The sequence below is a fragment of the Bos taurus genome, chromosome 9, assembly GCF_002263795.3.
Source record: "Bos taurus isolate L1 Dominette 01449 registration number 42190680 breed Hereford chromosome 9, ARS-UCD2.0, whole genome shotgun sequence".
NCBI classification, from domain to species: domain Eukaryota; kingdom Metazoa; phylum Chordata; class Mammalia; order Artiodactyla; family Bovidae; genus Bos; species Bos taurus.
In genome coordinates this window covers 59,402,153-59,429,500 of record NC_037336.1, presented here as the reverse complement: position 1 = coordinate 59,429,500, position 27,348 = coordinate 59,402,153, and the positions used below count along the sequence as shown (strand labels likewise).

At 39.9% G+C, this 27,348-nt stretch overlaps 1 pseudogene; it reads left to right on the top strand.

Annotated features, from left to right (window-relative positions):
• The first annotated feature begins 23,649 nt into the window (after positions 1-23,649).
• Positions 23,650-26,161, top strand: LOC782675 (U3 small nucleolar RNA-associated protein 14 homolog A-like; annotated as a pseudogene).
• The last annotated feature ends 1,187 nt before the right edge of the window (positions 26,162-27,348 follow it).

The window sequence follows — 27,348 nt, the reverse complement described above, 5'->3', positions numbered from 1 at the left end:
AAAAATGCTTAGAGAAATCTTTATTAGTTTAAAATTCCTCCTTCAATGATCTCTCCCTTTCTACCTTCCTCCATCAGCCCAGTTCCCAAGGAAAGGAGGGTCCTCATGAAAGGTTTAGTCAAGTTAGAGGGATGCAAAGGATGTTGCCATTTTTGTAGTGCAGAAAGTCTCCAACTTCCAATGGTTTTGGACTCTATGATGGTGTGAAAGAAATATGCATTTAGTGGGAAACCATGCTTTGCAGTTTGGATTTTGATCTTTTCCTGGGCTAATGATGCTGGGCCACAGCAGTGAGCTGCAGCTTCCAGTCAGCTTCATGGTCACAATCCCAAGGGTAAACAATGCGTACACTTATAACCATTCTGTACCCATACGGCCTTTTTGTTTTTCACTTTCAGTACAGTATTCAATTATGTGAGATATTCAACACTACATTATGAAACAGGCTTTGTGTTAGATGATAGTGCCCAACTGTAGGCTGATGTAGGTGTTCTAAGGCAAAGCTAAGCTAAGATATTCAGTAGATTTGATAGTATGTGTTAGTTACTTAGTAGCGTCCAACTCTTTGCAACCCCATGGACATACAACCCTGCAGGCTCCTCTGTCCATGGAATTCTCAGGCAAGAATACTGGAGTGGGTAGCCATTCCCTTCTCCAAGGAGTTTTCCCCACGCAGGGATTGAACCTGGGTCTGCCACATTGCAGGTGGATTCTTCATTGTCTGAGCCACCAGGGAAGTTCAGTAGGTGAGGTGTATTAAATGCATTTTGACTTAATGATATTTGCAACTTACAGTGGGTTTATTCGGACATCATCCTATTGAGAGCTGTGGAAGATCTATATGTGAGACTTTGGGGATGTGATTTGTCCACTTTGCTACAATAGGAGAGGAAGATATTCAATCGAACTGAAGGCTTTGTTAGAGGTCAGTGTCAATGAGAACTTTGGAAACAATAGGAAACCGGAGGTACTTTTCCTTTCTTGTATTTGCTTTCATTACTGCTTGCCTAAGGATCTTTTATATAATGGACGTCAGCAAAGTGCCCTCCTCCAGGAGGGCAATCCCCCTGCCTACCGTGTGGGCCTCCAGGGGTCCCTTGACTTCTTGATTTAATTATCATAAGACCTTTAGCAGTTGCCCCATGGTGCTTCCAGACTCTCCCAGAAGCTGTGCCGTAAATCATCCACTCACTGAAGCCTTTTGTATATCCCTCAGCAAGAATAATTGGGAAGAAAATTATGTTCATGTTATTTCAGTTGGAGAGAGTGCTAATAACTCAGGGATCTGTGCAGTGGGACATAGAAATCCATTACTTTTAGGGTTAGTTCCATATTTCATTGACCTTGGGCAACTCCCTGGGCCCCTGTGAAATGGATTGGGCTATGTGATTTTAAATGTCAGAATCTATTATGTGCTGGATTTACCTATTCATCTAATACATATTTACTAAGTGCCTACTATGTGCTTTCCTAGGTACATGCACAGAGTCGGACACGACTGAAGTGACTTAGCAGCAGCAGCAGCAGGATGTGATAATGAACCAGATAGACATAGTCTATGTCTTCATGGTGCTTTTATAAGGATAAAAAAATTGAGAAACTCTGTAATAAGTTATAAGGAGACACATACCATAAGACCAGGATATAAACCCTCTGTAACCTTACTTTCATAGCCTTACGTTTGTTCTGGATCTTCCTGGGCATCTTTGGCACTCTTAAAAAAATATTCATTCAGTGGGCACATGAAAATGGCTGAGGAGAGAGTGCTGAGGCCCCAGTACAGATATTGCTGGCAAAATGACTGTTATGATTGGGGCAAAATAATGGAAGCGACTGACACTTACACTACCTATTGTATGCTAAGTGTAGCGCTTTGGGCTTAACACTTGTTATCCCATATGATCAAAATCAATCTCAATTCTTCTTGGCTTTGAATTCCCAAGTAAACTGTAAATACCTTTCCATCAAAGCTTTCTGTCATCTTTCCCACTACCTTCTCTTCTCATTTAGTAAAATACAGCACACAAGGCCACCAAACGGCCTACATAAGACAGAAGGGGTAACAGGTGAGGGAACTTCTTGGTGAAGAAGGGGAGTGTAGGAGGGAGAAACAGAAGAAGAAGAGTAACACCAGTGAGTTCACCTCTACATTTCATAAGAAAGGGGCATTTTATAGCCGTATATATTATGTTGAAGTAATGAAATGTTTTCCTAAATAGAAATCATGTCATCTGTTATGCTCGAGTAGGCTTAATCTAAAGAGAAGGAAAGTATTTCATATGTTTTTATGAGGAACTTTGGAAAAAAAAAACAATGACTAACCATCTGGTATATTTGAAAAAATCTGCTCTGAAATGTATATTTTACATATTTTCTGGATCGTCTTAGTTTATTGCCAAGCATCCCTGTAGAGATCCCTATTTCAGAGCTCCATGTCCACATGTCCAGATGATTGCTGAAAGAGGACAAAATAGCCCCTACTCCCCAAACTGGTATTCTGACCACACTTTTTTCCAGAATGCTTAACCAAAGAGAGTCTCAAACTAGGGCATATACACCTAAAATATTCATGGGTAACGCATGGGTGAGAAGGCAAGCCCTTGAATCTGAAATAGTTCATTTTGAATGTGTACTGTTTTGCTTCTGTAGAGGGGTCAAAATTTACATAGTGATGATTTAGATGGGAAAATACGAGAAAGATTTTATTTTCTATAAGTGATGTTCCTTTGCTTTTGAGATTTAAACCTGAAAATGGTGGGCAAAACTTAAACTTGTAAAGTAAGACTATCTTGGTTTTTTATTTTGAATAAATATTCAGTTAAAAGTTCAGGCTCTTTATTGCTGTTATTCTCTCTCAGAGGTCCATTCTCCTTTCAAAGTGGGGAAGATGCGGGTGTAGGGGAAGGCATGGGTGGCCTCAGGGCCACAGGACAGAGGCTGTGTGTCTTCTGGGGCTTTCTTGGAAATTGCCACTGACCTGACTGGCGAGCCGCTGCTATCTGTTGGGCATGGCTTGTCCTGTCCTGTTTGTGTGTTGTGTGCTAACTATTGTTGCTGCTTCTGGATTTTTCCACTCTGTGCGATCAGAACCAGCTTTCTCCAGGCCAGAATACTGGACTGGATGGTCTTTCCCTTCTCCAGGGGATCTTCCCAACCCAGGGATCGAACCCAGGTCTCTCGCATTGCAGGCAGATTCTTTACCATCTGAGCCACCAGGGAAGCCCACATAACTGTGAATCCCCTTGCAAAATAAAAGTGTGGGGGTCCCTTGTTCAATTTGTGGAACATTTCTAGGAGCCTATAACAGCATGAAACCAAGGATGGGGCCCTTCAGAGCACACAGTTCTTTTAAAATTCTTTATTATACCTATTCTCCAGAGTAACTCGTCTGGCAAACAGACCCTGTTAAGTCCTTAGGAGATCAGAGAGGAAGAAAAGCTGAATGGGAGAAGACAGATTTATTTTTTTTTTAATGGGGAGGGTAAAAGCAAGAATACATATTCATGTCTTGTCTTTGACACATGCTTTGTTGCTGAATTCTTACTTGTTTAACTTGTTAATGGTTGCTGCATCTCAACGTCTCTCAACCAATATCCCTATAATTTGCTTTCTCATTTTGCAGAGGTTAGCATTCTCTTATTGAGATGGCTGCTTTTTCCATGCTGTGGTAACAAAAGGTTTTTAAAGCCTTTACAGGAAAGGGTTTTGTCTTTTTGCATTCCAATTGGACATGAATTATCCTTTTTTGAGTGTCCTGTCATGTATGTATATATGTGTATCTATTTACTATAGAGAGATATCTACATATCTAGATATAGATTTATAAATATACATATGACTTTAATATTGACACAGTCAAAATCTCTTCTGCAGCTACCCCCTCATGCTCTCAACTTACAATAGCAATTTGAAACATTAAGCTTTAATATTTACTTTGTTGTAGTACTATGTCTTCTGTGTAGATTGGAAAGTATTTCCCTGGGGCAGAAGTAATATTTTATTTGTATGAGGGCTAGTGCATTCAAGATAATTCATTAATGATTCAGAATCCAGGTGAATGCTAATGGGTGGACCCCATCTTGCATTTCTAAAAAAGGAAATCTATTTATGCTTTAAAACCCTTAGAACATAATCAAATGAGATTAGAAATGAAAATGAGGTTACATTTTAATTCTAGTGTATCCTATACTGTGTAGACATATACCTAAGGAGTTGAAATAAGAGTTCAAGTATTTTGTTTGAAAATTAGGTGACAGTTTAGCATAACACTGGCTGACACTTTTTAAACAAATTCACAGGACTAATCAGTCACAAATTGTATCTTATGCTAATAGTATCTTATCCAGTGTCTGAAAGTCAGGTTGAGGTCTCGTTACTAAGGGACAGTGGGTCCGTGTTAAATTAAGAAAGCATCTTTATTTTGCAGTTTGCTATTTACCTGGAACAGAGAGAAAGGGGGAAAAAGGCTGTGGAGCACCATAGCAGCCGTAGTAGCTGCAATTATAAAGAGGTGAAATAAGGTGGCTATCTACCCTGTTTGAATTGTCATCAGATAACGGCAGCTTTTTAATTCTCTAATTTAAACTCACATATTCCATGCAGAGACAGCTGATTGTGGTATTTCTGGGGAAAAATGTTCTTTTGAACAGATGGGTTTGAAAAGATGTGCTGAGGTGTAGTTGAAAGAAATTACTGCCAGAGGTTGGGTTGGTAGATTTTAAATAACTGCTCATCATCAGTATTGTTACAATTTGAAATATGATTGGCAATTTCCAGATTTTCTCTTGAGTCACCCTTCCTATGCCCCTGTTTGGTCTACCTGCTTGTGGAAAAGCAGCACATTTCCATTTCATAACCTAGTCCTGTAATACCTTTGTAATGCTTCTTAAATCTGAGCCTTTCTTTACTTCTCCCCACTTTTAGGTCCTGTTGTTTCAATCCTCCACAGTTAAAAGCCTCTTCATTTGTCTTCCAGTCTTTATTCTTAGCCTTATCTAATTTGTCTCATACATAGGTGCTATGTTAATCTTCTGAAAAGAATACTGGAGCACACTTATACTCAAAGATAGTAAAGATGTCCCAGAGCCTAGGGAATAAAGACTAGCTTTCTTATTCTGGCATTTAGTCCCAGCAGAGCTGGATTCCAAACACTGCTTCAATCTATTCTCTCATGGGTCCTCCCAAGGAATCTGTCTTTTCATTTTAAGTAGGTGGGTGGCTGCCTAGTCAAGTATGCTTCTGTCCTCAGGTGTGGTTTTGCTCACTGTGTTTTTATCACCTAAAATGCCCACGATCCCGCCGCTTACTAAAGTTATGGTCAGTCTTCAGAGTCAGCCTAAGTTCTCTATGGATAGTTCTCTATGCTCTGTGGATCTCTTTCTAACTACGTGGGACAACAGGTTGTTGTTCTTTTAGACACATGTCATCATGACTGATAAGATCCTTCTATGTGTAGTCCTTTTGTAAAGCTGGAGGGATGTATAATGAGCAAGCTGGATGTGATCCCTGTGCTTATAGAGGTTTCCATCTAAAGGAAAACAGGTAGAATAAAGAGTAAACCATTTTTTTCCCCCATTTCTAGAGCATTGACTATCTACGGATGAATTTGGATACAATATACTTATATGATGAAATATATATTTATATTGCATTTCCATACTTGGTTGATCCCTTTGAGAACAGAAGCTATGTCACATGTTCAGTTCCATGTAAGAGACTTGTGGCATGCTGGGAAATAGTACAGCCCTGCAGCTGGATAGCTAGTGATCGGCTTGGTTTTGACCCTCACCGTTTCTGGAGATTTGGGTGAGTCACTTAATCTCTCACAATCTCCTGTTTACAAAGTAGTGTAATAATAGTACCTACCAACACAGGGTAGTGGTGAGCTTGAAGTGCTTTCACATGAGTAAAATTCTTGAAACAAAGTCAGTATATACTGAGAGCTCAATGAATGCTAGTTTTCATTTTAATTTCTATAATGCCATAACTTGTGTAGCCCAAGGTAAATCATTTAACTTCAATGTAGCTTCTTTGCTTCATCAAAAATAAATAGAATAAATAATATCAAATAAATATAATCACATAAGTCTGTTGAAGGTGTGTGTATGTATCTGTTTGAAGAAATGAGATAAAAGATTCAAGTATTTGGAAAATTGGGGCATACTACAGAAATTTAAAACCCACTCATTATCCAGTACTCTTGCCTGGAAAATCCCATGGACGGAGAAGCCTGGAAGGCTGCAGTCCATGGGGTCGCTGAGGGTCGGACACAACTGAGCAACTTCACTTTCATGCATTGGAGAAGGAAATGGCAACCCACTCCAGTGTTCTTGCCTGGAGAATCCCAGGGACAGGGGAGCCTGGTGGGCTGCCGTCTATGGAGTCGCACAGAGTCAGACATGACTGAAGCGACTTAGCAGCAGCAGCATTAGCCCATGCTAGTTGGCTGGGGAAAAACAATCCCAGTTCTGTCCTTCCGAAGCCCACAGTCAAATAGGGCTAGCGATAGAGACAATTGAATAAGCAATTATGTATATTGCATTAGCAGCTGGACAGGGAGATAGGGAGCCCTGTTTGGGTACGTGGCAGGGACAGTTCATATAGCCTTGGTGTGACAATGGTCAGGGAAGGCTTCACCCAAAGGGACACTTGAACAGACGGAGTAGTGTGTGTAGAAGCAGGAAAGGCATAAGCATGAGATTAGGTGCTTGGCTTGACTGAACACCTAAATAAAGTTAGGCCAGCTGGTACTTCGAGCGTGGGCATGGGAGTGGTAGAAGGATGAGTATGTGTAGTATACAGAGCTGGCTACATCATTTGTGGGGTCTGGTACAATATAAAAATGTGGGCACCTTTTCAAACAGCAGGAAAATAGATTACCCCTTTCTTTCGCATTCTTTGTCTTGGTTGATTTTAAAAATTTGCTATTTAATGTGCTCCTTTGAGCACAAGAATACTTACAGGGTGAGTGCAGACCCTCCCAGTCATTTTGCACTCCATCCTGCAATTTGGTGCTTGTGTGCCCAACTTCAGCCTTCCCTGAATCAGTGCTTAGGCCCAGTTGATGCCAAAGGGCAGCAACAGTTCCTAGGTCTGGGGTAAGGAGGCTGCACTTGATAATTGGTTCTGGGAAGGCAAGGAGGCAGTGTGAGCTGGTGGATAAATATCTAAGGCCCCAGAATGTGCTCCATTGTTTCAACAGCCTTCATTTGTTAAATTCAAAGATAAAATTATCAAGAATTTCAAGATGGTGACATTCTGAGTGTGGGGTTTTGTGCAACTGTGCAGATTCGATCCCTGGGTCAGGAAGATTCCCTGGAGGAGGGCATGGCAACCCATTTCAGTATTCTTGCCTGGAGAATCTCATGGATAGAGGAGCCTGGTGGGGAACTGTCAGAAGAGTCACAAAGAGACATGACTGAAGCAACCTCGCATGCACTTTGGATATGGGATTATTTTCTTCTGTTCTAGGGGTAAAATGTAGATATAGCACAAATATATATGATGCTAAGTCAATGGATCATTTGGGTCATTTCAGAGAGTCATTAAAAAAAACAATTAAGGACATTAAGCAAGAAATATGTGTGTAAATAAGCAAGGAAAATACAGCAGTTTTAAGTGGTTTCCTTTGAGTTTGATTTTTGTGTACTTAATATTTTCTTTTTGCTTATCTATACTTTATAATAGCTCTAAAATAACGTATTGATTTTAAAACAAGAAAAATAAATTATAATAATTACTATCTTAGAAAAAAAGCTCTGAAAGAGCTTCCTCTATATAAGGAAAGCCTTTAGACGATGTATGTTCATAGCAGAAATGTGTGTGTTGAATCACCATCTTGGTATTTCCAGAATAAACTTGTCAATGATTAAACAACAAAAAACTCCTAATGTACTTAGATTTTCTTGCTAGTAATTTACTTTTGAGTTTTAAAATTGTTTTATTTGGAGGATAATTGTTTTACAGTGTTGTGTTGGTTTTTGCCATACAATGTGAATTAGCTGTAAGTATACACACGTCCCCTCCCTCTTGAACCTCTCTCCCACCATGCATCCCATCCCCCCACTCTAGGTCATCAGTGAGCACTGGGTTGAACTCCCTGGGTTATACAGCAATTGTCCATTAGCTATCTAGTTTATGTATCTGTTTCAATGCTACTCTCTCAATTTGTCCCACCCTCTCTTTCTCTCACAGTGTCCACAAGTTTGTTCTCTATGTCTGTGTCTCTATTGTGATGGTCACTCATTCATGTGACCCCATGGACTGTAGCCCATCAGGCTCCTCTGTCCATGGGATTTCCCAGGCAAGAATACTGGAGTGGGTTTCCATTTCCTTCTCTAGGGGGTCTTCCCCACCCAGGGATTGAGCCCTGGTCTCCCGCAGTGCAGGCAGACTCTATACCGACCGAGCCACCAGGGAAGCCCTATTGTCTCTGCTGCTGCCCTGCAGATAGGTTCCTCAGTACCATTTTCTAGATTCCATTTATATGTGTTAGTAAACAATGTTTGCTTTTCTCTTTCTGACTTCACTCTGAATAACAGGCTCTAGGTTCATCCACCTCACTAGAACTGACTCAAATTCTACCTCTAGGATTGTAACTGAGATGAGAAAATTATAGACTATTATTTTGTATTAGAAAAAATATTTTGAGAAGAATGATGTCAGCAAGAAAGCAGAATAGGAGTTTTCTATCATCCTCCTCCAACAGCATTTATCCATTTTAGGTTTAGTTTGATGAGTTTTGACAGATATATATAGTCATGAATCCATTACTAAAATCAAATATGGATTATTTCCATCACCCCACAAAATTCCCTCATGTGCCTTTGTAATCAATCTCCTGTTCTATACCCCAGCCTCCAGCAACACCTGATATGATTTCTGTCTCTATAGTTTTGCCTTGTTATTGATTTTAATTTAGTTGCTCTGTGGCCAGGGAACACAGACTTTATTATAATGACTCTTTGCTATTTAATGAGATTTGCTTTTGGCCCATTATGTGGCTAATTATCATAAAGTATCTCTAGGTCTTGAGTTGCTATATGCAGAGTTCTATTTATGTCAGTCAAATCAAAGTTGTTTATAGTTTTTTCCAACCTTCCACTGTCTTACTCATTTTCTGTCTGGTTTATCTATCAATTTCTGAGAGAGGTATATTAAAATTTCTCACTACTGTGGTGGATTTGTCAATTTCCCCTTTCAGTTTTGTCAATTTTTTGCCTCATACATGTTGAGATTAGGTGCCTACACGTTTAAAATTGACAAACCTTCCTCATGAATCAAAACTTTCATTATTATATAGTAATAATTTTCTTTATTCCTAAAATACTTTTTTCTTAATTTATTTTTTTCTCATGTTAGTCTAGTTTTCTTCTGGTTAATACTTGAGTGATCCTTTTTCTAACCTTTTATTTTAAACATTTCTGAGTCCTCATGTTTTATATAATTTTTGTATATATTTGTATAACTTTTGTATATATATTTTTGTATAATTTAAAGGTGTATTTATTTTTAACCTAATTTAATAATTTCTGCTTAACTGAATAGTTTAGACCATTTACATTTATTATTAGTTATACTTTTAGTTTGTCTCATTTTACTTTTTTGCTTCATATTGTATTTTTTCTTTTCTGCCATTGTTAAATCCTTTGAGTTTTTGGTTTGTTTTCCTTACTCCCATTATTTTTGAAGTTATGTACACTCTTGCTCTTTGAGAGAACCCTGAAAAATTTTAATATGCCTATTAAAGTTTACTAACATTTAAATTTAATATCCCTACTTTCTTCATGAACAATGAAATAACTTCAGATTTTTTAAACATGACTATGCCCTTCCTCTGAAAGAGATGGGAATACCAGAGCACCTGACCTGCCTCTTGAGAAACCTATATGCAGGTCAGGAAGCAACAGTTAGAACTGAACATGGAACAATAGACTGGTTCCAAATAGAAAAAGGAGTACGTCAGGGCTGTATATTGTCACCCTGCTTATTTAACTTATATGCAGTGTACATCATGAGAAATGCTGGGCTGGAAGAAGCACAAGTTGGAATCAAGATTGCTGGGAGAAATATCAATAACCTCAGATATGCAGATGACACCACCCTTATGGCAGAAGTGAAGAGGAACTAAAAAGCCTCTTGATGAAAATGTAAGTGGAGAGTGAAAAAGTTGGCTTAAAGTTCAACATTCAGAAAACGAAGATCATGGCATCCGGTCCCATCACTTCATGGGAAATAGATGTGGAAACAGTGTCAGACTTTATTTTTGGGGGCTCCAAAATCACTGCAGATGGTGACTGCAGCCATGAAATTAAAAGACGCTTACTCCTTGGAAGGAACGTTATGACCAACCTAGATAGCATATTGAAAAGCAGAGACATTACTTTGCCAACAAAGGTCTGCCTAGTCAAGGCTATGGTCTTTCCTGTGGTCATGTGTGGATGTGAGAGTTGGACTGTGAAGAAAGCTGAGCGCTGAAGTATTGATGCTTTTGAACTGTGGTGTTGGAGAAGACTCTTGAGAGTCCCTTGGACTGCAAGGAGATCCAACCAGTCCATTGGGAAGGAGATCAGCCCTGGGATTTCTTTGGAAGGAATGATGCTAAAGCTGAAACTCCAGTACTTTGGCCACCTCATGCGAAGAGTTGACTCATTGGAAAAGACTCTGATGCTGGGAGAGATTAGGGGCAGGAGGAGAAGGGGACGACAGAGGATGAGATGGCTGGATGGCATCACCGACTCGATGGACATGAGTTTGGGTGAACTCTGGGAGTTGGTGATGGACAGGGAGGCCTGGCATGCTGCGATTCACGGGGTTGCAAAGAGTCGGACACGACTGAGTGACTGAACTGAACTGAAGATATGCAAACAACCTAAGTGTCCATTAACAGATGAATGGAGAACAAATTGTGGCATAATTGTGTGTGTGTGTGTGCGTGCACTAAGTTGCTTCAGTTGTGTCCGACTCTTTGCAGCCCTATGGACGATAGCCCACCAGGCTCCTCTGTCCGTGGGATTCTCCAGGCAAGAATCCTGGAGTGGATTGCCATGCCCTCCTCCATTGGATCTTCCTGACCCGGGATGAAACCTGTGTCTCTTTCATCTCCTGCATTGGCAGGGAGGTTCTTTACCATTAGCACCACCTGGGAAGCCTATGTATATATAAATGAATATTATTCAGCCATTGTTGTTGTTCAGTTACCAAGTCATGTCCGACTCTTGGCGATCACATGGACTGTAGCATGACAGGCTTCCCCGTCCCTCACCATCTCCTTAAGTTTGCCCAAGTTCATGTCCACTGAATCAGTGATGCCATCCAAACGTCTCATCCTCTGTCACCCTCTTCTCCTTCTGCCTTCAGTCCTTCCCAGCATCAGGGTCTTTTCCAATAAGTTGGCTGCTCATATCCAATGGCCAAAGTATTGGAGCTTCAGCTTCAGCATCAGTCCTTCCAATGAGTATTCAAGGATGTTTTCCTTTAAGATTGACTTTTTGATCTCCTTGCTGTCCAAGGGACTCTCAAGAATCCTCTCCAGTACCGCAGTTTGAAAGTATAAATTCTTAGGCACTCAGACTTTCTTTATGGCCCTACACTCACATCTGTACATGACTACTGGAAAACCATATCTTTGACTATACAGACCTTTGTTGGCAGAGTGACATCTTTGCTTTTTAACATGCTGTCTGGGTTTGTCATAGCTTTCCTGCGAAGAAGCAATAGTCTTCTAACAATGTAAAGAATGAAATTGTGCCACTTGCAACAATATGGTTATGCTAAATGAAATAAATCAAAGACAAATGCCGTATGATCTTTCTTACATGTGGAATCTAAAACAAACAGACAAGAAACCAAGTACATATATGCAGAAAACAAATTGGTATTTACCAGAGGTGGGAGGTATTGGTGGAGAAATGAGTTAAAGGGGTCAAAAGATTATAAAAATATTTTGAAAATTTCACAAATAATAAAAAAATTGCTATAATATCTACTTAGATGATACTTCAACTAGATTGTAAGCTCTTTAAGGACAACATTCTTTTTCTTATACACTTCATAAATTGTTTTGCATTGATATGGCAGGTATTCAATACATTCTGAATAAAAGAATGAACATATACTTTCTTAATTCATCCATAGAAATTCATATCTAGAGACTATTTGGAAAGTGAGTTTTAAATCTATAAAAGAAACTGACTTAGCCCTAATGGCGTATCATTTCAAAGAGTTTTAGTACTCAGTGACCATTTAATGTATGGATTATTGACCTGTTCATTCATATCACAGATGCTTTGAGCTGTTCGAGTCTGCCAGCAGAAATCTGTTTTACAGACTTCAAGATAAATGATTTAGTAGTCTTTAATGATTGCTGTTATGGATGGTTGTGCCCTTAATTGATAGTTTAGCAGATTAACAGCTCACTGGATGGATTATTTCACCCATCTATGCATTTCAGAGAATGACTGTATATCTAATGGTTCGAGTCAAATCAAACAAACATTTGCTGAACTTCCGCTAGGGCAAAACACTGCCTAGTACCTAGTCAGTGGGATAGGGAGGAGGTGGGAAGCAAGTTTAAAACCATACAACAACAACAGCAACAAAATGCACGCAACAAAAGTGTCATAAATAACACGGTGAGCATCTATCATGATGCTTTCCACGAAGGTAGGCCAAAATGATGCCAAGACCATTCTTCTGAGAATTTCTGAAACTGATCTTCAGAGTGTTTGTGTAGGCACACTTGATTGTGTGCTAAGAGTTTCTTGTTGAATATTATTGTTTACCAAACTTGAAATTAATAAAAACATTAACAGCATTTGAGTAATTAAGAGATGTGTTAGTAGCAGCAACAGCAGCAGTGCTAATCATAGCCATGGTTAAAACAAAAAGCTGTTAAATATCAGCCTGGGTAGGCTTTCTTCCTGGCTAGTAATGTCAAGTCTAAGAAAGAATTTGTTGATACTACAAAGAGGTAGACTCCTGTCTATTCATTAGAAAGAGTGTGGGTATTTTTTACGAAACAGACCTTATTTTGAATCTCTAATTTTTTTGGCTACTGGCAATATAAAACTATGCATATAATTGAACATCTCTGCAGTTTGGTCCTTTATGAAATGGGTCTAATACCTACTTTGCATTGTAGTTACTTTAGCATGTAGTTATCAATACCTGGCACATAGTTTGTGTACTCAAAATGTTCAGTAAATAGTAATTATTAGTCTAGTTATTTTATTAGTCACAAATTTATGCGTCTACCATGACTGTCAAAATCTAGCAATGCCTTTTACTGTTAGGAAACACATGTTGGAAAAATTGATGTGAACTTTGATAACAAAGTGGACTTAGGGTGAAGCTGGGAAATTAGACTGGCGAAAGACTGGCTGTCTGTAGGACTGGTTGGTGAAAACAGGAGTTAGAAAACTGGTCATAGAAATTCCATGTTGGTTATTGTGGGAAGAAAGGGAGGCTTATCACTGTGGTTTTCTCCACTGAACTCATGAAGACTGCTTGTTAAATCTAGTTTAAAAGAGTAACATTGTCAGAAAGCCCATTGAAGTTTGCTCGTTTCAGCCTGACATTTTCCTATAGAAATAATTGCAATTACATTTTAATATCTGGAAAATATTTCAGGTCAGAAATGGTGATGCTTGCACTGAGAAGGATAGGAGATGTGAAGTTTCACTGGAAAAATTAAGAAATACTGTGCAAGAATATGATTACTGTCCTTTCTATCACCTCAGTGTGTATATATATCTGTGTACACATATATGTTGTTTTTATGTATATATATTATGTATATATAGTACATATACACAAAATACATTGTATATATATTATTGTGTATATACATTGATTCTGAATATATATACATATATATGTGTGTATATATATATATATATTCCAAAGACAGGAATAAAAATGTCAAGAAATGCATATATATATATATACACACATTACGTTCCAATCAAGACTTAGTTTTCCTGACTTTTTGGCTTTCCTGAATATTATGAAGATTTACTGGAAGTTCAGAGGTCAGAGAAGTTCATCTGATGCAGAAAGTAAAATGAAAAAATACTTTATTTCCTCGTTAATGCATTTGCTTACATGAAATGGAAATGCTTGATGCAAATGCTTGATAAATACAAATAAATCTTGGAGGGAGAGTTGGCAGAGTGACAGAACAAGTTCTCATGCCTGTTAAAGCTGCATTTTGGGTATAACAGAGGAACCTACTTACCGGCTCCCAGGCAGGAGCTGTTGACCCAGGTTGGCTCTAAGATTTCAAGTCTGGTGTCAGCTTACCTTTCCCATTAGGCAGGGTAGCCTGTGATTCATTGCCAGTAGCCTGCCCCTGTGGGGACGGTTAATGAGGTTTGAAGTTTCATTAAATTTTCCTTTCAAAATCCTTTTCCTTCCATGAGGATGAAAGTTAAAAGTTTCCAGATAAGCTTAGCTGGAGTGCATCCCACTTCTCTGAGGTTAAAGGATGGAGAAGGAAAATGGGTAGGAAGGTAAGTACCCTGTCTGACTTAACTGGGTGGGCCTGCCGCAGTGTTACCTGCTGAGATGTTTCTTGGGCAGGTACCAATTTGCCTCAGGCATTTAGAGGGCTTATTTCTTTAGGTGGGCTGGCCCATTATCTCCTCAGGGCACAAGCCTACTTTCCATTAGTGCTAATGTGAAGGGCGTGCTCACTGAATCGTGAGCAAGACACTGTGGGTGAAAGGCAGGACCAGGGCTGTCCAGAGGAGTCAGCAGGGCAGGGGGAGGTTCTTTTGGAACAGTGGCAGGCATGTTCTTACCAGGAAGTATGCATTTCTTGACATTTTTATTTCTGTCTTTGGAAGTGGAATTGGGAGGGAGACTTTATTTTTTTTTTTTTAAAGATTTTTTTTTTTTTTTGATGTGAACTTCACAGTCAAACTAAATATATCCATCACTTTACAGAGTTGCTTTTGGGGTGCAGGGACATGAGGGAACAACTAAGATCTGTTCCCAGCACATTTCTAATATACAGTTCAGTTCAGTTCAGTTGCTCAGTGGTGTCCGACTCTTTGCGACCCCATGAATCGCAGCATGCCAGGCCTCCCTGTCCATCACCAACTCCCAGAGTTCACCCAAATTCATGTGCATCGAGTTGGTGATGCCATCCAGCCATCTCATCCTCTGTTGTCCCCTTCTCCTCCTGCCCCCAATCCCTCCCGGCATCAGGGTCTTTTCCAATGAGTCATACAAGTCAGTATTAATAACTATAGTGACTGTGTGTGTGTGCGTGTGTGTGTTTAGTCGTTCAGTCATGTCTGACTCTTTGCGACCCTGTGAACTGTAGCCCACCAAGCTCCTCTGTCCATGGAATTCTCCAGGCAAGAATACTACAGTGGGGTGCCATTCCCTTCTCCAGGGGATCTTCCCAACCCAAGGATTGAACCTGGTCTTCTGCATTGTGGGCAGATTCTTTACCATCTGAGCCACCAGGGAAACCCATTTTTAAAGTCTTTATTGCACTTGTTACAATATTGCTTCTGTTGTTTTATGTTCTGTTTTTTTTTTTTTTTGGACATGAGGCAAGTGGGGTCTTAGTTCCCTGACCAGGGATCGAACCCCCACCCTCTGCATTGGAGGGCGAAGCCTTAGCCATTGCACTGCCAGGGAAGTCCCTGCAAGACTTTTAGGACTCTAGGAAGCCAAAAGTTTAGCAAGAAAGTTTTTACCTGGCCCATAGGTATCAACTTGTTAAAGAGATTTTCAAACTGCCAGCAAAGCATAATGCAAAGAACCAGATTAGGGAAGATATTTTTGAATATCTAGTTTCAGCCAAGCAAAGGAGAGAGAAAGATAAGATGTGCTGTGAGCACAGGTGTGGCTTGCTGCAGCAGACAGCTTCTGACCTTCTTCAGGTAGCACCAACTCCCCCCAGCCTTGCCAAGCTGGGGAATTCCAGATTTGTTGCTAAGTAATAATTTGTCACAGTTGGATGCTATAATAAAAGCTGTTGCTATAGATGCTGTTCTTTTGAAAAAGTTAGAAAGGTTGAAGTGGGGATGAGTAGGTACGCTCTGTAGCTAAGTTTTAGGTTGCTGTGACTTGGGCTGCATTCTAGCTTAGTTGGCAGCCCTAAGTCTATGTTCCAGACTCAACTTTTGCTTCAGTCTTGATTTCATTGGGTCAATTAATTAATGAATTCAACCAATGTTGACTGAGCTAGCTGACTTTTCTGTAGCTGGAACCAAGTCTATGTAAGAGTAACTATGGCAGTGTCATGTTAACCTCCAAACATAGGTGGGCATTTTTATGGTGTGATCTCAGCTGTCTACATCAGAATCATCAGGGGTGTTTTCAAGAATGCACATTCCTTGGCCTTTCTCCAGATCTGCCATATTAAAATGTGGTGCACACATGTACGCACCATTTGGGCAACTCTTATAAATACTAACATCCGAGAATCATTGTTTTTGTTGATATTTATCAGTTGTAAAATGTAGGTGGGCAATATTTGTAGAGGCAGTTTTTTTTTTTTCCCCCCTACATTCCTTCAAGCCAATTAAACTGAAGTGAGAACACATAGTAGAAATGATTCTTAATTCACATGGCTTCTGGGGAGGCTCAAACTAGAGAGCTTGTGTTTTCCCAGGAATTCAGACTGGAGTCATAAATGTCATATTTAAAAATAATAACCCTATGTCCTTCCAAATACTAGTCCTCTCAGATATATATCAGTAGGTTAAACAAACACCTTTAACAATTCATAAAAGAAGAAATGTCTTCTCTTAGCTATTGCTTAACTATTCTGTTCTTAGCTATTGCTGTTTATAGTTTTGGCTTCGCTGGTGGCTCAGACTGTAAAGAATCTGCCTGCAGTGCAGGAGACCTGGGTTCGATCCCTAACTCGGGAAGGTTCCCTGGAGAAGGAAATGTCTACCCACTCCAGTATTCTTGTCTGGAGAATTCCATGGACAAAGTAGCCTCGAGGGCTATAGTCCATGGGGTTGCAAAGAGTCAGAAATGACTGAGCAACTAATGCTTTAATTGTAGTTTATGATAACATTTTATTTATACTTTATAGTTATTAATAGTTTAATGTAACCACAGTCTTCCATTTATATTGATTTCTTTTTTTTTAATTTGAATGGTCTTTTTGTCTTTCTTGGAACTCATTGTAGAGACACCATCATAACATATGATAAGTGTAAGGCGTACACACCAAACAGAGTGCTTGTCATACAATGATGCTCAGAAAATGAGTCCTGCTTTTTGTTCCTCCTCTTCTCCTTCTTTCTCCTCTAGATGGCTCTGGGAATTCATATGAACTTTGTGATAACCAACTTTCTGATCCATGATTTCTGATTTAAATCACAGGCAGTATGCTCATCCTATTTGAAACACTGGAGATAATTAAAGGTACCCTTTGGTTCTTAATTAAAAGCACCTTCTTTGCCTGACTTAGCCCTTCATGTATGTAGACTTGAGGACATGTACTTCCTTCTGTGTTCCGACTCTCAACACTGCCAGCTGGGAAAAGAAAGAAGACAAATGTGAAAATCTCTATTCAGAAAGTGTGTGGACTCCATTTCCTTTTTGTCCCAAATAGGGAAAAGCTAATATCTAGTTTCCCTTTTGAGAAAATGAATGAAGCTACACCCTTTCATCAGCGTAATTGCAGAGTTTTGAACAAAGATTTTAACTAGACTTAAGGACACCTTTATTTATCTCTTGTGCTGACATTATTTCTTCCCCAGATTAAATATCTCTGCCCTTGCATTAATTATCCAGAATCTTCTAATTGAGCAGCTCTGATTACAAGGTTTTTGAGGGAGAGCATTATATATTACTCTTTACCTTCATGTATATAATCATATGTAATCACAAAAGACCCCTAAGAGGCAAAGAGAGGTCCTTCTTCTTTGCTGGGACAATCCTTGCTTGGTTTAGCAAAGATTTCACTCTCTTTACTGTCAAACAAATATTTTTGAAAGTTTTAACTCATTTTAGGGATCATTTTGAAGTGTTCCTGAATTATAAATTCCAGAACATAAGTCATTGACAGAATGTTATCTATATATTTGTATCTATATTTATATCTATATTATATATAGTCTTAACCCCATTTCTGGTGCTCCTTTAAAATCTCTTAATTTCTAGAGAAAAGTTGCCCAAACCACAGATCCTGAAGCACATTTATCTCTTTCACATGCAGCCTTCACTCTTCAAGATCTCTAATTTATGTATTGGAAAATCCTATTAAACCAGCCTTGACAGGGCAAACAATAGCTATTTGTTGTTGTTGTTGTTTTTTTCTGTTGATTGCAAAAGTGGCTTCTAGGTTACCTGAGTACTAATAGTTTCTTTTCTTCAGTTTGAGGTGCACTGGGATTTTAAGTAAAAAAAAAAAAAAAAAATCAATTTAATTTCCAGAGTCATCTATTTTGAAAAGAAAGAAAAACAACCCAGGGAAGCTGGGGATATTGGGGTCTTTCCATTCTATCTGACTTTGAGGTTATGATTTGTGGCTAGTATGACTTTTAAAATTAATTTAGAAACAAGGGTAACATCAATGAAGAAATGAAATTAAAACAGTGGAAGAGACCCAGAACAGTAGAGGAATTCTGATTTTGGTGTCAATTTTGCACTGAGCTAATCCTGGTGTTGTAGATTTTTACCAGAAGTCAACCAGGGTGCAAAATCACTCACAAAACTCAGGAGTTGGGTGTGGGCCTCATGGAAGTTGATGCTCAGAGAATATGGTTAAATGGCAGTTATTCCTGAATTTCCTATGCTTTAGGATGGTGACTTCTAAAGACTACTTCCCCGGGGGTCAATAGTGAGTTGGTGGAAATTTGGGATGTCAGCACCACTGGGAGGACTAAGTCTGTCTGTCACAAACTCACGCTTGGTGCGCTGCTTAAATCAGATCAATACTTGAGTGATGTCAGCTTCAGGGAGTGGGAGTCTTGGTCTAGGGACATAGGGAGTGGGTTGAGAGAAAGATGTGTGAACCAGAAGAGGAAGGAAGCAGAGGAAGAAGGAGGATGAAACATGTTCAGTCGTGTTTGACTCTTTGTGACCTCATGGACTGTACCCCGCCAGGCTCCTCTGTCCTTGGAATCTCCCAGGCAAGGATACTGGAGTGGGTTGCCATTTCCTTCTCCAGAAGATCTTCCCAACCCAGAGATCAAACCTGCATCACTTACATCTCCTGCATTGGCAGGGGGATTCTTTACCACCAGCACCACCTGTGAAGCCCATGAGTACCTGGGGATGAGTCCCAGGGGATGGGTACCAGGGGATGAGTCCCAGGGGATGGGTACCAGGGGATGAGTCCCAGGGGATGGGTACCAGGAGATGAATACCAGGAGATGGGTACCTGGGGGTCCTTTTACTCAAGGGTACTGCTAGCAGCTGCCTGAGGCTCAGCTGCCTGTGGCTCTGCCTGGGGACTTTGTGTAGGTTTAATCCAGATGTTAAGCCTGTCTCTAAAGGTGCTCATCTAAACTGCCTCTAAACCTGGGAAGAGTGCTCACGTCGTAATAAATAACCTTGCTAGAGAGGAGGGCTGAAAGTTGAGTCCAGAGGACGTTGCTTCCATTCCAGGCCAAACTGCTTTCCTAAAGTAGGGGAAATGTTGTACTGGGGATAAAGTGCCCCCTTAAGTGTTCTCACCTCTGGTAGGAAAAATTCAATTTCCCTGAAAGATATGTCACCATTTTTCCCTTCCTGAGGCTTTAATCTCTGTATTGCAGTAGAAAAAGTGCTGAGGATCAAAGATGCCATACAAATTATTGGGTCACGTTTTGAAACCTACTTGTGTGGTCATCAGAAAGTCTGGGACAGGAGGTGGCTGGCGGCAGATGGAGAACTGTGGGGGTGTTGGACGAACAGCAGGGAAGGCCGGTGAAATTATCTGAACACAGAATGGTGATTCTGATGCTGTGTTCTGCCACCAAGCACAGGTTATTAGCTGTAAAAAATCAATTTTCTTTGATAGTGTCTCTATGCCCCTTACCTCTTCTCTGAAATTTAGGTGATGACCAAAGTAACTTCAGACAGTGTACTGTGTGGCATATTATGTGTTTTTGCTGTTTAGTTGCTCTGGACATTATAAAATCAATATACTATGATGCTGAAGCCAAATTTCAAATAGATACTGTATTTATCCTATCTCCCTTGTAATTTCAATCAGATAAGGTTTTTTTTTGTTCCCTGTCCAACACTGTTTGGTGAGCATTCAGTTTCTTGCAAAAAGCTAAATGTTGTACATGAATATGCTTCAGTCTAATCACAGCACATTTGTTTAGTTCATAATATATGCAAAGTACCTACAAAGTGCTATGAAAGAAACAAATTTTGTTTTAGACAGAGGACTTTCCTTCTCTTTTGGAGTTTAAGTGAAAGTCACTCAGTCGTGTCCAAGCCTTTGGGACCCTGGAATTCTCCAGACCAGAAGACTGGAATGGGTAGCCTTTTCCTTCTCCAGGGGCTCTTCCCAACCCAGGGATCGAACCCAGGTCTCTCGGATTGTTAGCAGATTCTTTACCTGTTGAGCCACAAGGGAAGCCCAAGAATACTGGAGTGGGTAGCCTATCCCTTCTCTGGGGGATCTTCCCGACCCAGGAATCAAACTAGCGTCTCCTGTATCACAAGCGCATTCTTTACCAACTGAGCTATCAGGGACGCCCTTTTGGAGTTTGCTCCTGTATATTATTTTTACTTCTTTTTTGTTTTATAAGCTTATCTTTTTTAATGATAAAATTAATATAGCTATAATACCTTATCAACAAATTGGAAACAAGAGGAAAAAATGTCTACAAAGTCATCCCCCTAATGAAAAACTACTAGCATTTTGGTGTTTTCTTCCAGTGTTTTTTTCTGGGCATCTGGGTTTTCCTTTCAGTTGCTACAGTGTACATATATGCTTTTTATCTCCTTTCAGTTCACAATATTATGAACATTGACCATTTTACTACAAAGTCTTTACATCTTATTTGTGAAGGGTCTTAACACTGAAAAACAGATGCTGTTGCTGCTGCTAAGTTGCTTCAGTCGTGTCCATCTCTGTGCGACCCCAGAGATGGCAGCCCACCAGGCTCCCCCGTCCCTGGGATTCTCCAAGCAAGTTCACTGGAGTGGGTTGCCATTTCCTTCTCCAATGTATGAAAGTGAAAAGTGAAAGTAAAGTCGCTCAGTCGTGTCTTTAGCGACTCCATGGACTGCAGCCCACCAGGCTCCTCCGTCCATGGGATTTTCCAGGCAAGAGTACTGGAGTGGGGTGCCATTGCCTTCTCCAGAAAAACAGATGAGAGATATTTATTTAAATAGTCCCTTGTTTTTACTGATTTAGTGGCAGCACGAGATGTGTAAAGAACATGTGCTTCCCTAGAAACTGTGCTTGAATGCGTGCTCAATTACTTTTTTCTCTGTGATTAGAGAGAAGTAATTTCTCCTCTCTGAACCTCAGTTTTCGTATCTATAAACTCCGCCATGTATTCAGTGAGTATGTGATCTGGAAATGGTAGCTATTATCACTTAGGCTTGCCTCAATTTTTGTCATTATAAATAATAAAATATGGAGCATATTTACATACATAATATAACACTTCTAGATTTTGTATTATTTTCTTTGGCTGTAACTTCAAAACAGAATTTCTGGGTTGATCCATTTAAAGATTCTTGACTTGTTTTATCATATTGTTTTCCAGTTTACTAATTGAAATCACACTGTCAAGGTATAACAAAACCTGGTTTTACTTTCTATTTTTCAGATGAACAATAAAATCATCTTTTTAAGTCCCTGCAAATCCAAGTGGGAGTTTGAATGAAATATTCAAATTTTCATTTGGGAATATCATATGCCTGCTCATTTACTAAAACATCTTATATTTTCATATACCTTTGTATTTTTTCATATAGCCCACTTTTCTCATCCAGAACATGCATAAAGGTTCATATGTTTTATTGCCATTGAGAGTGTACATGTATTGTAATAATTATAATTATCATATATTGTGATATGATTATATCATATGATCTATTTTTTATGTTCCTTTAATAGTCATAACTCTATTTTGTTCGGTTTGTATGTCATTCTTTTTTTTTTTAACACTGAATTATAGTTGATTTACAGTACTGTGTTAATTTCAGGTGTATAGTATAGTGATTCCATTTGTTCACAATTATACTTCATTATAGGTCATTTCAAGATAATGGCTATAATTCCCTGTGTATACAATATATCCTTGTTGTTTTTCTTTTTATACATAGTAGTTTGTATCTATTAATCCCATACCCCTAATTTGTCCCTCCCCACTCCTTGTGGTAATCATAAACTTGTTTTTTATGCCCATGAGTCTGTTTGTTTTGTATATACATTCATTTGCCTTATTTTTCAGATTCCACATATGTGATATCATGTATTTGTGTCTTTCTAACTCTTCATCATCCTTTTTTTGGTCAGAAATTTAAATCAGAATTTAAACTCTGGTCAGAATTTCTAAATCAATATAAGCAGTGATAGAGATAACCCTACTGATTTGGTTTGGATATAAAAGGACAACATTTCCCAAACTGTCAAACTGTATTCTGAGGGGACTAGTGCTTTGTACAAAAAATGTTTGCAGTTCACTGAGATTTACAATTCACATTACCACACAAATGTTTCCAAGACATCCTATAGTTAGAAATATGTTTAACTATTGTTCAACTTATTTGGACAAAGAATCCTCATACTTACTCCAACTTTTCCCCCTCTTTCTTTTAGAACTGCATGTGTTTTCATTTTAGATAACAATATTTCTGAGGGATTTCCATTTGGGAAAAGATACTATAATATAAAATATATATATGAAATGTAATGTTGGGATTAATTTGGAAAAGATTTTGTTAATAATGTCAATGAAGTAGCCATTTATCCCTTTTTAAAAGTATCATTAATAGGAATGAATATCACGTGTCTTTTAAATACCTGTTGAACAAATTAGTTTTTGTTATTTAGCCTACTACTGTGATAAAATAAAAAGTTCCTTGATACTGAACCCTCTAAAATCCTAGGATAATAACTACTTGGAATTGGTATTTTTTTAATACCCCCTGGATTGTCTTTGCTAATATTTTACAATACTTAGTATTTTTATTTCTATATTCATAGGTAAAATTGGTCTATGATTTTAATTTTCATATTAACTTTATTAGACTTTGGTATCAGGGATATATATTCACTCCATTGAATAATGTGAGTGTTTTTCTTTTCCTCAATACAGTAACTGTTTATATTCAGCATGGGAATTCTTTGCTCCCTGAACGTTTGAAATAATTCCCTGGTTAATGGGCTGAAGCCTTTTATAGGGGATGTTCTTTAATAACTCTATCAATAATTTCACCAGCATTGCTCTTGTCAGGTTCTCTTTCTATTGTTAAGTCAGTTTTGGTAATTTATGTTTTTCTTCCAGAAAATTGTCTGTTTTGCTGAGATTGCTTAATTTACTTGCTTATAATTATCCATGGTGTACTTTATAATTTTCAAATATTTTCTGTCACTTTTTAATATTTATTTTCTCTAATTGTGCCATTTTTGCCTTTCATTTTTTTAGAACTAAGCTTGAATTTATTAACTCTACTATGTTTCTTTTTTTAATTTCTGATTTTATTCGGATTATGTCTTGCCTTTAAACTTCTGCTCCTGGTCCATGTGAGAGACAGGCTGCTGAGATGAGCGCGAACCAGGTTGCGGAGAACAATCTTCTGGCTTCGAACCAACAGAATGAACTAGAGGATTTGCCAAAAGACTACCCCTTGAGCACCAGTGAAGATGAAGGGGACAAAGATGGAGAAAGAAAGCATCAGAAGCTTCTGGAATCAATCAATTCACTTAATGGAAAGGATAGGCAGAAATTGGCTGAGAGGTCAGAGGCTAGTCTGAAGGTGTCAGAGTTCAGTGTAAGTTCTGAAGAATCAGGAGAAAAGCTGGTCCTTTCAGATCTGCTTGAGCCTGTTAAAACTTCATCCTCATTGGCTGCTGTGAAAAAGCAGCTAAATTGAGTGAAATTGAAGAAGACTGTGGAGTTACCACTTCACAGAGAAGAGATTGAGCGGATCCACAGAGAAGTGGCATTCAATAAAAGCTCCCAAATCCTCTCCAAATGGGATCCTGTCGTTCTGAAGAACTGGCAAGCAGAGCGGCTGGTTTTTCCCCTGAGCAAGCCCCAATCAGCCTTTGCGTCCATCGAACACGTGGTCAGTGGCTGGAAGGCAGGAACTACCCTGGAGCAGAAGATTTTAAATCTTCTCCATAAGAACAAGCAGCCCGTGACAGACCCTTTACTGACTCCCATGGAAAAGGCCTCTCTCAAAGCTATGAGCCTGGAAGAGGTAAAGATGCGCCGAGCAGAGCTTCAAAGGACCTGGGCCCTGCAATCCTACTACGAGGCCAGGGCTCAAAGAAAGAAGAGAATCAAAAGCAAAAAGTATCACAGAATTCTGAAGAAAGGAAAGGCCAAGCAAGCCTTAAAAGATTTTGAGAAGCTGCAGAAGGTCAATCCTGGTGCAGCACTAGAAGAACTAGAAAAACTTGACAAGGCCAGAATGATGGAGCGAATGAGCCTTAAGCACCAGAACAGTGGGAACTGGGCAAAATCAAAGGCAATTATGGCCAAATATGACCTGGAGGCTCACCAGGCTATACAGGAACAGCTGGCCAGGAACAAAGAGCTGACGCATAAGGTCCAGGCGGCCTCTGAGAGTGAGGAAGAGGAGGAAGGCCAGGAGGAAGAGTCAGAACCTCTTGTCCCTGACATGGTGAATGGGGTGCAGATAAAGGCAAATGGACTGAATCCCTGATGTTCCGGAATCACTTCATTGATGCCGAAGAGGCTGAGGTCCAAAAAGACCTGGAGGATCCTGCTGAGCCTGAAGCCCAGGAGACTTCTGAAAGTGAGGAAGAAACTCTCTTGAAAGAATTTGAGGAAAGGCGATCACTTAGACAGAAGTCTGAGCTCAACCACATGGCAGAGCCAGCGCACAGATGTGTAACAAAGGATCCTTAGCAGCCAGGAGGTACTGTCCGAATTGAGGGCACTGTCTCAGAAACTCATCACGGAGAACCATCAGTCAGGGAAGCAAGAACTGAGTTCAGCGAGGACTGCTCAGAGAGAGGAACCTGCCAGGGAGGAAGAGGAGCCCATGTTGCTGCAGAGGCCAAAGAGAGCTCGGACTCTGGACGAGCTGGAGGAGCTGGGCAGAGAAGGGTGTGTTGAAAACAAGGAGCTTCCCAGAACTGCAGTGGAAGGGCTGCAGTTGGAGAAGAATCTAAGTAATCATATTGGCGCCCCCAAGGAGAAGAAAAGGAAGGAGCAAATGATTGATCTCCAGAACCTCCTAACCACAAAATCGCCTTCTGTGAAGTCCTTGGTAGTTCCCATGACTGTACAGGCGTTGGAAGATGAAGAAGAGAGAGATCAAAGGCAGATAATAAAGGAAGCTTTTGCTGGGGATGATGTCATCAGAGACTTATTGAAAGAGAAGAGGGAAGCCGTGGAGGCGAGTAAGCCAAAGGACCTGGACCTGACTCTGCCTGGCTGGAGCGAGTAGGGTGGTATGGGCCTGAAGCCCAGCGCCAAGAAGAGACGCCCGTTTCTCATTAAAGCCCCTGAGGGTCCTCTGAGGAAAGACAAGAATCTGCCAAACGTGATTATCAATGAGAAGCGGAACAGCCATGCAGCAGCTCATCAGGGGCAGGTGTTTCCGCATCCATTCACACACCATCAACAATTTGAAAGGACCATCCAGACCCCCATAGGATCTACATGGAACACCCAGAGGGCCTTCCAAAAGCTGACCATGCTCAAGGTTGTCACCAATCCAGGCCATATCATTAAGCCTATCAATACAGAGGATGTGGGCTGCTGGTCTTCCTCAGGGTCGGACCTCTGTCGTACAGAGGAATCCAAAACAACTCTCTATACGTCACAAAAAACATCTGGAGAATAACTGTGTGGATTGAATTGCTGAAGTAGTGACACTTTGGTGCCGGGAACCAATAGCCCCGACTGTTCCTCCACTGGCCTGGTTTTACTTGGAGCTGCAAGATGATTCCAAAACAAGCTTAGCACACCATGGGTGTAGTTAAGCCACATTTTAGAAATAAAGGCATTTTTATCTATTTGAAAGAAAAAAAGGATTATGTCTTTCTGTTTTCTGAAGCTCCTTGTGTTTTTTTTCCCTAAATTGATAGCTTGATTATATTTTCCCTTTATCTTTAACTTTGTAAATAATAAGAACCCTTGACTATAAATTTGCCTATGAGTAGATCCATAAAGCTTAATATGTTTTATTACCATTTTGTTATAGCTAAATAAGCTTTAATTGTACTACTAGCTGGCCTATTGAAGATCTCAGGAAAAATGCTCTAAATGGGCCTGAGATTTGTGGCTCTGTCGTGCATTCTTTTTCATTTCAATTGCTAGGTCTCATAGGCTAAGACAACTGCTCAGAAGCAAGGTCTACTAAAGTCACTGTGCCTCATCCACAAGTTTGATCTCTTATCTGCTCAGTGAGAGGAGACATGCTCCTGCCTTCAGAGTGTCTGCTTGAAACCACCTTAAATTTATTTAATAGCCATTAATAAGTAAATTATTATGTGTGTGCTAAGTCATTTCAGTTATGTCTAACCCTTTGTAACCCACCAGGCTCCGCTGTCCATGGGATTCTCCAGGCAAGAATACTGGAGTGGGTTGCCACGCGCTCCTGTAAGGGGATCTTCCTGACCCAGGGAGCGAATCTAAGTCTCTTAAGTCTCCTGCACTGGCAGTTAGGTTCTTTACCACTAATGCCACCTGGGAAGCCCAAATTACTATATACCAACATCATTTCCCACTCCAGTATTCCTGCTTGGAAAATCCTAAGGACAGAGGAACCTGGCGGGCTACTATCCATGGGGTCACAAGAGTAGGACATGACTTAGTGACTAAACCAAGCATCATTTTGGGGGGCTTCCCTGGTGGCTCAGATAGTAAAGAATCTGCCTGCAATGCAGAAGACCTGGGTTCGATTCCTGAGTTGGGAAGATCCCTTGGAGAAGGGAATGACAACCCATTCCAGTATTCTTGCCTGGGGAATTCCATGGATAGAGGAGCCTGGCAGGTTACAGTCCATGGGTTGAAAAGAGTCGAACAAAACTAAATGACTAAGCACAGCACACGAGGATCATTTTGGGCTTCCCAGTTGGCGGTAGTGTAAAGAACCTGCCTGCCAAGGCAGTATACCCAAGAGACACTAGTTTGATCCCTGGGTAGGGATGATCCTCTGGAGGAGGGAATGGCAACCCATTCCAGTATTCTTGCCTGGAGAATCCCATGGACAAAG